Source organism: Pygoscelis adeliae, unplaced genomic scaffold (genome assembly GCF_000699105.1).
Source record: "Pygoscelis adeliae isolate BGI_AS28 unplaced genomic scaffold, ASM69910v1 Scaffold141, whole genome shotgun sequence".
NCBI classification, from domain to species: domain Eukaryota; kingdom Metazoa; phylum Chordata; class Aves; order Sphenisciformes; family Spheniscidae; genus Pygoscelis; species Pygoscelis adeliae.
In genome coordinates, this window is record NW_008824231.1 from 2,586,310 (window position 1) to 2,595,012 (window position 8,703).

At 40.6% G+C, this 8,703-nt stretch overlaps 1 protein-coding gene across 1 annotated transcript in view; it reads right to left on the minus strand.

Annotated features, from left to right (window-relative positions):
- Window positions 1-40: 40 nt before the first annotated feature.
- Window positions 41-8,703, minus strand: part of TAF1D (TATA box binding protein (TBP)-associated factor, RNA polymerase I, D, 41kDa) — a 16,531-nt gene continuing 7,868 nt past the window's right edge. The window contains exons 7-16 of the mRNA XM_009334841.1: window positions 8,036-8,087; window positions 6,613-6,758; window positions 6,439-6,442; window positions 6,220-6,262; window positions 5,338-5,375; window positions 4,722-4,791; window positions 3,633-3,700; window positions 2,197-2,269; window positions 1,235-1,307; window positions 41-494 (exon numbers count right to left, since the gene is read on the minus strand). The gene's annotated coding sequence lies outside the window, so the exon portion shown is untranslated. The remainder of the gene's footprint in view (window positions 495-1,234; window positions 1,308-2,196; window positions 2,270-3,632; window positions 3,701-4,721; window positions 4,792-5,337; window positions 5,376-6,219; window positions 6,263-6,438; window positions 6,443-6,612; window positions 6,759-8,035; window positions 8,088-8,703) is intronic.

The window sequence follows — 8,703 nt, forward strand, 5'->3', positions numbered from 1 at the left end:
TCTGCTTACAGTATAGCAACAGGAAATAATCCCAGGCTGCAGCTTTCAGCCATGTTTTATTTAAATGCTGTGATGTTCTGTACAGAATAAACACCTCTCCAGAGCTCTAGTACAGTGGAGTTCAGTGGCAGAAAATGGAGGGAAAACAGCTGATAAAGCCTTTTCCAGTCAAGTTACAACTTGCTACACTCAGCTTAGTTAGCTGCCTGCTTGGTGTCACAGAAGAGCTAAGTATCCATCCTAAGGTTTGCCCCTGCATCTCCCAGGAGGGCAAAACAGACAAGTCACAACTGAGAGGGTAAGGGCAAAGGCTCCCTGTGCTTCTGAACTGGTTTCTAAATAACATGCACCATTTCAATTTACAGAGCAGTAAGGGAAGTTAGAATTAATGTTTAATTCTAATTACTGCAATAAACACTCTAGATAAGGTTCTTCCTCTATTTGGAAGAGCTGTGCAGTTCTTTGCAGCAGACTTGCAGCAACATCACCAGGACCTGAGAGAGGAAAAGCATATATTAGCACTTTTTCTTAAAAGAAAAGCCATTTGATCTCTGTTGTCTTCCTCACACTTAGCATAACATGGCTTCCTCTAGTACAAAGCTATTTAATTTCAGGACATGGTGCTGGTATAAAAGCAGCAGTGCAGGGAACATGTGCATGCACCCCTTACTAGATTGTTAAGGGGCAAAAGCACAATTTCCAATGCCAGCTCCCCAAGCACCACAATTTTCTGTTTCCCATAACTACCTGCAGTGCCCATAGCATTCCCACCCTGCACTTCTTTCCTCCCTCACCTAGTTGTTCCAGGATTATCCACTCTTAAGACTTCCATGCAGCTCTAGGAGTATATCATATTGCCAAGGGAAAAGGAAGCAGCAGTTAAGTTCCAAGACTGCTCATGCCACAACTGTATCAACCTGTTTTTCTCCAGCTTCACAGGCTGCAAAGTCAACTAGTTTCAGAATGAAACCAAGCAGCCTCTTCCCTACATTAGCATCTCAAAAACCTGAGGGCAGTAGATAAACATCCTTTTTCATTCCAAGAGGCCTCACTACATAAGGTGTATCTCCTCATAAATAGACCATAGCACACACTAAGTGCCCATGGCATCCTGCAGAGGATTTCAATATGCGGTCACCGCGTTAAGAGCTGCTGGTTTTTCAGCCATGCAAACCCTCTTTGAAGTGACCTTGAATTTCTTTTTAGTACCAGCAATTTCACTGAGCACTCTTACCTTCAGACTCTCTTTAGTGGCACTCCAGAGCTGTTTCTCACCCCTCTGACATGCAGTGACTTGGTAGCAGACACTATGGGTTAGAGAGTCAGATTTGGTTAGTGTAAGCAAAGAGTTGCAACAAACCGAAGGTAGATGTAAACTGCATGGGGCAACCTTTTGTCTCCCCCTTTTGCTTCTGTGTGCATGACAACCATCCTCTCGACAGCAGCTTCTGGAGGCTAAGTTACAAAGGTTCTAACTAGAACTTTTGTTCCTCTGTAGCTGAAGTGTTGGAGGTGCCCAAGGATACAGCCACATAACTCCTCACTACCTCCCAGCAGGAACTTGCTTTCATCTTGACAGCAGCAGAAGGGAGCACTGTGTCTCTGGCCTCCACCAAAGCTTTGTTCCCAGCAGACTTAGTGCCACATAATGCAGCAATTCAAGAGTCTGATGGACTTGCTTTACGGTCATGTCCACAGCTCACCAGAAACAGCAACATCCTAGCAGCCTTGGTAATGACCAGGTACTGTCCTCTCACTGCTGTTACCACCATCTTAACTCAATATTCAAGTTGCCCATCCTTTCTTGTTAAGGACCAATCAATCATGCCAGCACATAAGCCAAGTTGTATACCAACAAGCCTAAAATCTGTTAAAAGCTCCAAGTACAGAGGAATTCCTCACAACCAGTATCAGTCTTTCTTTCAGAAACTAGTACTACAAGTCACTGCGCAACTCTGACATCCATTTCAAGTATATATACACACAGAAAAATAACTTGCAGCTAAGCAACCTGCCCAGATACTGCCAAAATCTGGGGTCATCACTGCTCAGTAATCTCTGCTACTAGACAACCATTTCTGTGCTTTTCTAGAACAGTTTACTGAGGTTTCAGTGTTCTAGAGTCAGACCAAGTTAACACACAAACTGTAAAGTAGCATGAAACCATCTGAACTGAACAAGTAACTCAGTCCTTACCTGTCAAACAGGCTATCTTCCACAGCCAATCCTTTTCACACAGCAAAATTCATTGTTCTGTATCCTAAAGCACCTGGTTAAAAAAAAAAGAAACTAAATGCACTTGCCAAGTTCCAGAGGCCAGTATCCAGTTCTCACACTGGAACGTGAGAATAGAACGCAAGTACACTCAAATCCTCAAAGATGACAAAGACTGTATCAGCAAAAATACCAGGTTTAACAGACACAGCAGAACGAAAACCAACGATGCCAAATGCTGAACTCCTGTAGCACTGTTTTTTGAACATCCCATCAGGAGAATGCTGCTGGGTGCAGATACCATACAGTGCAACAGCTGCAGTAGTCCTTCATCCACAACTGCTCACTTTAACATTCAAGCTTTTTGTATGCACCACTTAGTGTCTAGTGATAAGCTAAATTGATGTACTCTTCGTTTCACAAAAGCTGCCACACAACTAAGAGGGAAAACAGAGTCCATGAATTTCACCTAACAGGAACAGCAGCTTCAAAATTCTTTTTAAGTTTTTATATATTTCTACTGTGAAGGATTTATACTTCTTCCAGAATAGTTTGCTTGTTTTACTTTAAACTCTGCATTCTATAGAACAGAAGCCAGGAATTTTAACAGTACAGTGCTAAACTAGCTGAGCTGCTCAGAGATTAACTCTTTAAACTCAAACTTACAGACATAAAAGAAAGGCTGAGAGAGTTGGGGTTGTTCAGCCTAGAGAAGAGAAGGCTTTGGGGAGACCTTATTGCAGCCTATCAGTACTTCAAGGAGGCTTATAAAAAAGATGGGGACAAACTCTTTAGCAGGGCCCGTTGGAACAGGACAAGGGGGAATGGCTTTAAACTAAAGGGGGGTAGATTTAGATTATATATAAGGAAGAAATTCTTTATGAGGGTGGTGAGGCACTGGCACAGGTTGCCCAGAGAGGTGGTGGATGCCCCATCCCTGGAAACATTCCAGGTCAGGTTGGACGGGGCTCTCTGAGCAACCTGATCTAGTTGAAGATGTCCCTGCCCACGGCAGGGGGGTTGGACTAGATGACCTTCAGAGGTCCCTTCCAACCCAAACTATTCTATGATTCTATGAAAACCCAATATTGCTGCTCAGTGTGAAACTATCAAGCATCTACTTGACACAGAGCAACAATGCAGCGCATTTATGTCGTCACTTCAAGTTCAGACAGACAGCAGTGCTGTCTCTTCTTACCTATAGCCACCAAAACAAGAAATAATCACTCCTTTGTGATCAAAGGGGGAACAGTTTGTTTCAAGCCATCCAGAAAATTCAAACCACCCAGAAAATTCAAACCACAAGAAGTAGTGTTAGATATCAGGTACCTACACAAAAACCTGGCTGAAGAATAAGTTCAGCCCATGCGATTCAACATGTTAAGTTACACTTGAAGTCCCAGAACACACCATCTTACCAAGACTCTTACCAAGCTTTTCCACTTGAATAATTTTTTCCATTTGTATCAAAAGCATAAGTCAGTACCTAAAGGAGAACATAATGCATTATTACAGTTCCTAGGATGCTCCACCTGCAGAGATTTGTCTTGCAGTTTTATCCCACAGAGCTAACAGGTAGTTCAATGGGTAAAGCGAAACCACAAGTTTATTCTGTGAGGCATTTCCAACGACACGAACCTACAGAGGAGATCCTATCGGGATAGACCTCACCATTTCTGGTACTATAAATTAACACAGTAGATAAAAATCAAGCAGACTGGAAAGGTATCTCATACAGATCCTACTGAGTGCCTTTTTAACTTGTTTCAAGACATTTGGGAGAAGGAGGAAGGTAAATGATACTTCATCTTACCCAAATGTTAGTGTAACTCCTTCATATTAGCAACTAGCAATAGGACAAGAGGAAATGGCCTCAAGTTGCACCAGGGGAGGTTTAGATTGGACGCGAGGAAAAACTTCTTTAGTGAAGGAGTGGTTAAACATTGGACCAGGCTGCCCAGGGAAGTAGTTGAGTCACCATCCCTGGAGGTATTTAAAAGACGTGTAGATGAGGCGCTTAGGGACATGGTTTAGTGGGCATGGTGGTGTTGGGTTGACAGTTGGACTCGATCTTAGAAGTCTTTTCCAACCTCAATGATTCTAATTCTATTCTAACAGTTTTAATGTTAAAAGTTAATGTTAACTGAAAGGCAAACAGAGGGAATGAACTACAAAATTGTACTCAAACAGAACCCTCCCTATAACTTTCCTTCTAAGTGTTAACTTACTTGTAGAAGTAAAACTGTCAGTTTAAGCAGTTAAGCTGATCACCCCCTTTTCAACTGAGAAATTTGTAAGAGTGCTCTTTGGATAAACCAAAGTTAAAGTAAGTTCTTCACTTTAACAGAGTGAATGCTACATTAAAATACAGTAACATAGTGTTGAAACAAGTCCCTGAAACCCTCCCACAAGTCAGTAAGCTTGGTTTGATACAGAGTTACAGCCACTGACAACCAGAGCCCTTCCATCTTTTAAGGAATATGCAGAACTTCAGACATCATACTAACCCTAGAAGGGGCTTCAGATTTCTGTGAAATGGCATCCTGCATTTCTTCTTTTTCTCTAATTACATACCACCTGAAAAAACAAGGTAAGGTTACAAACCAACATATATGTGTGTACAAACCAGCAGAACCTAGAGCAATACTTAGTACTTAAGTGGTTCTAACCACCACAGGCGTTCCCAATGCCTCTATTTGGAATCACACTTAAAGCTACTATAATGTCTGAATATTATCCTATTTAATTTGACAGGTCGTCTTTATGTCCTGTTTATTTTTAAAAGAAAGTCACAGTGTCATAATCCTTGCTCACTGACACAAAACACTGTTAAATACTCAGATGCCCAGGATAAAGTGACATGAAAAGGACACTCATGTAATAGATTTGTTCAGAAAGGCTGTTCTCATTCACTCTCTTCAGAGCAGTTGAACATTTTGCCAATCATCACAACAATTTTCTCACAGCATTCTCAAGTTTGGGGGAGTATAAGCTCTTACGTTTTCTAAAGCAACACTGCATCTTCTCAGCAAGAAAAAACAGCAGTATAGCCAGCCCACCAAGTCAGACAGACAGCTAACCTGCAACAGGCAAGGGTTAAAAAAAACAATCACACTAACTTACCAAGATGCTAGTTCAGACTGGACTATCATGTGGACTTCCTAAAAAGTAAATTGTTGCATCTGAGTAACAGTTCCAAGTTTCTTCAGTATTTTAGTAATTTATTAAGACTTAGGCACTTTTATACTGAATGTGAAGCAGGCAGACTGTAGTCTAGTTATGCTGTCTTGAATGCCAAAACAAGGAGTTTCCTTCGGAATCAGAGCCACGGCCCACTCTATCACACAACTATCAACAAAATCTATCTGCAGTTTAAGAAATTGGAGGACTACGGCACAGAAGATACAACTAAGGGAGTTACCCAACAGTCAGCTGGTACTGTGATGTAAAAAAAACCACGTATGAGATACCATTATGAAACAGCTTACAAATATGCTCTAATAAACCATCTACAAGACTGCAGCACTGCATGCATTTTTCTTCTACTTGCTAATTCTACTTCCTTTAGTAGGCAGGATGCAAAACAAAAACATCAAAACAAGCTAATCCTTGGGATTTTATAGTAGCTACATTTTGAACTATGTTTGCATAATTGTCCCACTAAGTAAACCTGTTACAGGTCTCATTGTCACCACTGCAATTAACTTTACAGTGAGGAAAGCATAACCTGTTATTCTTCTATAGCCACGTTTTTCAATTCAGACACACAGCAAGTTGTGTCTATTTGCTGAATAACGAGGCATAGCAATTAACTCTTCACAATCTCTGCAGAATAGCTTTAAAAGAAACCTGTCACTAGCTGCCATCTGGTACCTGGATTTGTGTTTCAAAATAAAATACTGCTTCTTTGTAAAGAGGCAGCCAAAAAGCTAAACACTTGAACTTTTATGATCCTCATCCAACTACCTCCACCTAGGAAAAAACAACTATTTTCTCAATACTTACCCTTAAGTAGAGGCCTTCCACTGTGTTCTAGACATCACAAAAAAATTCAAGAAGAAATATTTTCGAACAAGGTCATCGATTTAACTATACTTTTATCTCGTAACAGTTCAACAGTTCCTCAATGTTGTATTTGACAAGCTTCCCAATAAGAAACTTTCAATCTACTTGTTTCAACAGAAATACCAAGTTTAACCAGCACATCTGCATGAAAACCAACGATGCCAGCTGCTGAAATACTATAGCACTGCTTTTTGAACACCCCATCAGGAAGATACTGCTGGGTGCAGATACCGTACAGTGCACTAATCAGTCTGATTACTTGCTGTGGAAATAGTACTTGTCTGAAGAAATCCAATACTCTTATCCTGAAGTGCAGAAGACACACAAAGCTTACCTCTTTCGCTAACACGTTTCACAAAAGTCCACTGAAGTAATACATTTGTACATCAGCAGGCCACCAAAGAGCCGTAAGAATTCAAGCACTCCAAAAAAGTCCCAACTGCTCACTGCTGCAGAGCTGGTGCGTTCATCTGCAAAGTCTGGAAAGAAATTGATCTAACTGAACTACACTTCTGCAAATCTGCAACGTGAAACTCATGCCCTAGATTCATCACTGTTTGAATGAATCGCTGTTCGAATACATGCAAATATTGTCCCTTCATATAAGTAACACAACTAATATGTTCATCAGCTGTGGGTTGCAAAAGAAGGGTTTTTTTCTAAGCACTAGGTTCCAGGTTTTTGTCTACAGCAACAGACAAAAACTGAACACGTGCTGGAACAGACTGAATGCATCAGCTTTCATTTTTCCACTGTTTTTGAAACAGCATTTGAAGCTATTTGTCAATTTACTATATACTTACCATTAATAACTCTCACCTTCTGCTACTTTTTTTCTGTTTTTAGAGACAGGTATAGTTTGGACTAAGGTAACCGTGGCAAGAAGTTCAATATGATATGCCGTCGTAAGAACAATTTATACTATGTCAAACGGGTATATTATCTAGTCCAGTACCCTTACTACCACAATGGCCAAATAAGATGCCCTGTTCCTGTCCTCTTACTTAAGTATGTTCTTGTAAGGCTTTATTACTTGCCCAGCTTTAGCTCAGGACTTCCCACATTAAAGATGTTTTCCTGTCCAGTAATCTTACATGGTGTTTTCTTCCATGCTATTTCCTAGACTCTCCTGAAGCCATGCAAACTTGGTAACATCCTACAGCAAGAAGTTTCACAGCTTTAGCAATACATACATGCAAGACTACCAGCTTCTTTCTGCTGTCCTCCCTGTTCTTGCACGGGACATGCATTAAGATGAAATTTTACCACAGGGAAGCGATCAGAACCTGCAGCTGTCTGATACACCCCAGTACAGAAGGTGTGGGTGGGGCACCACCAGGAGACTAAGTGTTACAGTAGTTCTCCAACATCTTCAGCGGAGAAGATCCCAGGTAGTGTCCAAACCAAATCAGATAGATCAAGTTGCCCTGCAGCATTCAACATCAGGTGAAACCGAAGTATTTCTATACATAACTTCTAACAAAAACTGCATTTAACATACAAGTACTCAAGAACTCAAAGTTTCAGTTTTCATTCAAGCAGAGGCTACAGGCTCCAATTTTGGTCAGACTGACAGAAGAGACGTTGCACTGAACTCAACACCTTGGAAGCTTCACACAGACGCTGCACAGCTATGAAACATTGTAATGTATTCGTACTTGGAACTACGGAATACCGTTTTTCCAAAACATTTTGTGACGCAAATCGGAAAAGCTACCTGAAGAAAATAGGAACTGCAAACCAAGTAACAGCTTACCTTGCACATCAAGAAAATTGAGCAGTATTTCACCTTCCAAAAGCAACATAAACTAGAAGAAAAAAAAAGTAAAGTGATAAGAACTATCAGATATGGTCAAATAACTGAAGATTCCTACAGACAAAAGCTAGGTTTCAGCAATCAATGTAACAGTTGTAATAAGCTTGATTTTCATGTGTATTTATTCAGTTCTAATCAGAATTGAAATTTAGTTCATTTCTGAGTCACTCAGCAGTTGAACAGAAAAATTCATCACATGAACTGCAGAATGAGCAAGACTCCACATACCACCTCGCTATGCCTTACCAAGCAAGAACCCCACTCCTAGATCCAGGATGAGTCTTTCAAGCCATACAGAATTTCAGGTAGATGCCTAAAAAGTTACATTTAGCCATTAATTTTAGACCAATATTAAATGGGATCTTCAGCTAATGAAGAGTAATTTTTGCAGTCTTACTCCCTAGAGCTACCAAGTTGCAACTGGGAAACCCCAAACTTCCTTTACAAAGATTTGGGACATTAATTCAAGCATGTAAGGAATGCAACTTGACCTGCTCTCGTTATACGTAGCACCTATTGTAAATCTCATTGTCAATCACGTTTTGAAGGAAAATTAAACCAGTAGATCTTAAGTCTTTTTCTGACAATATCCCTGTTCAGCACAGACT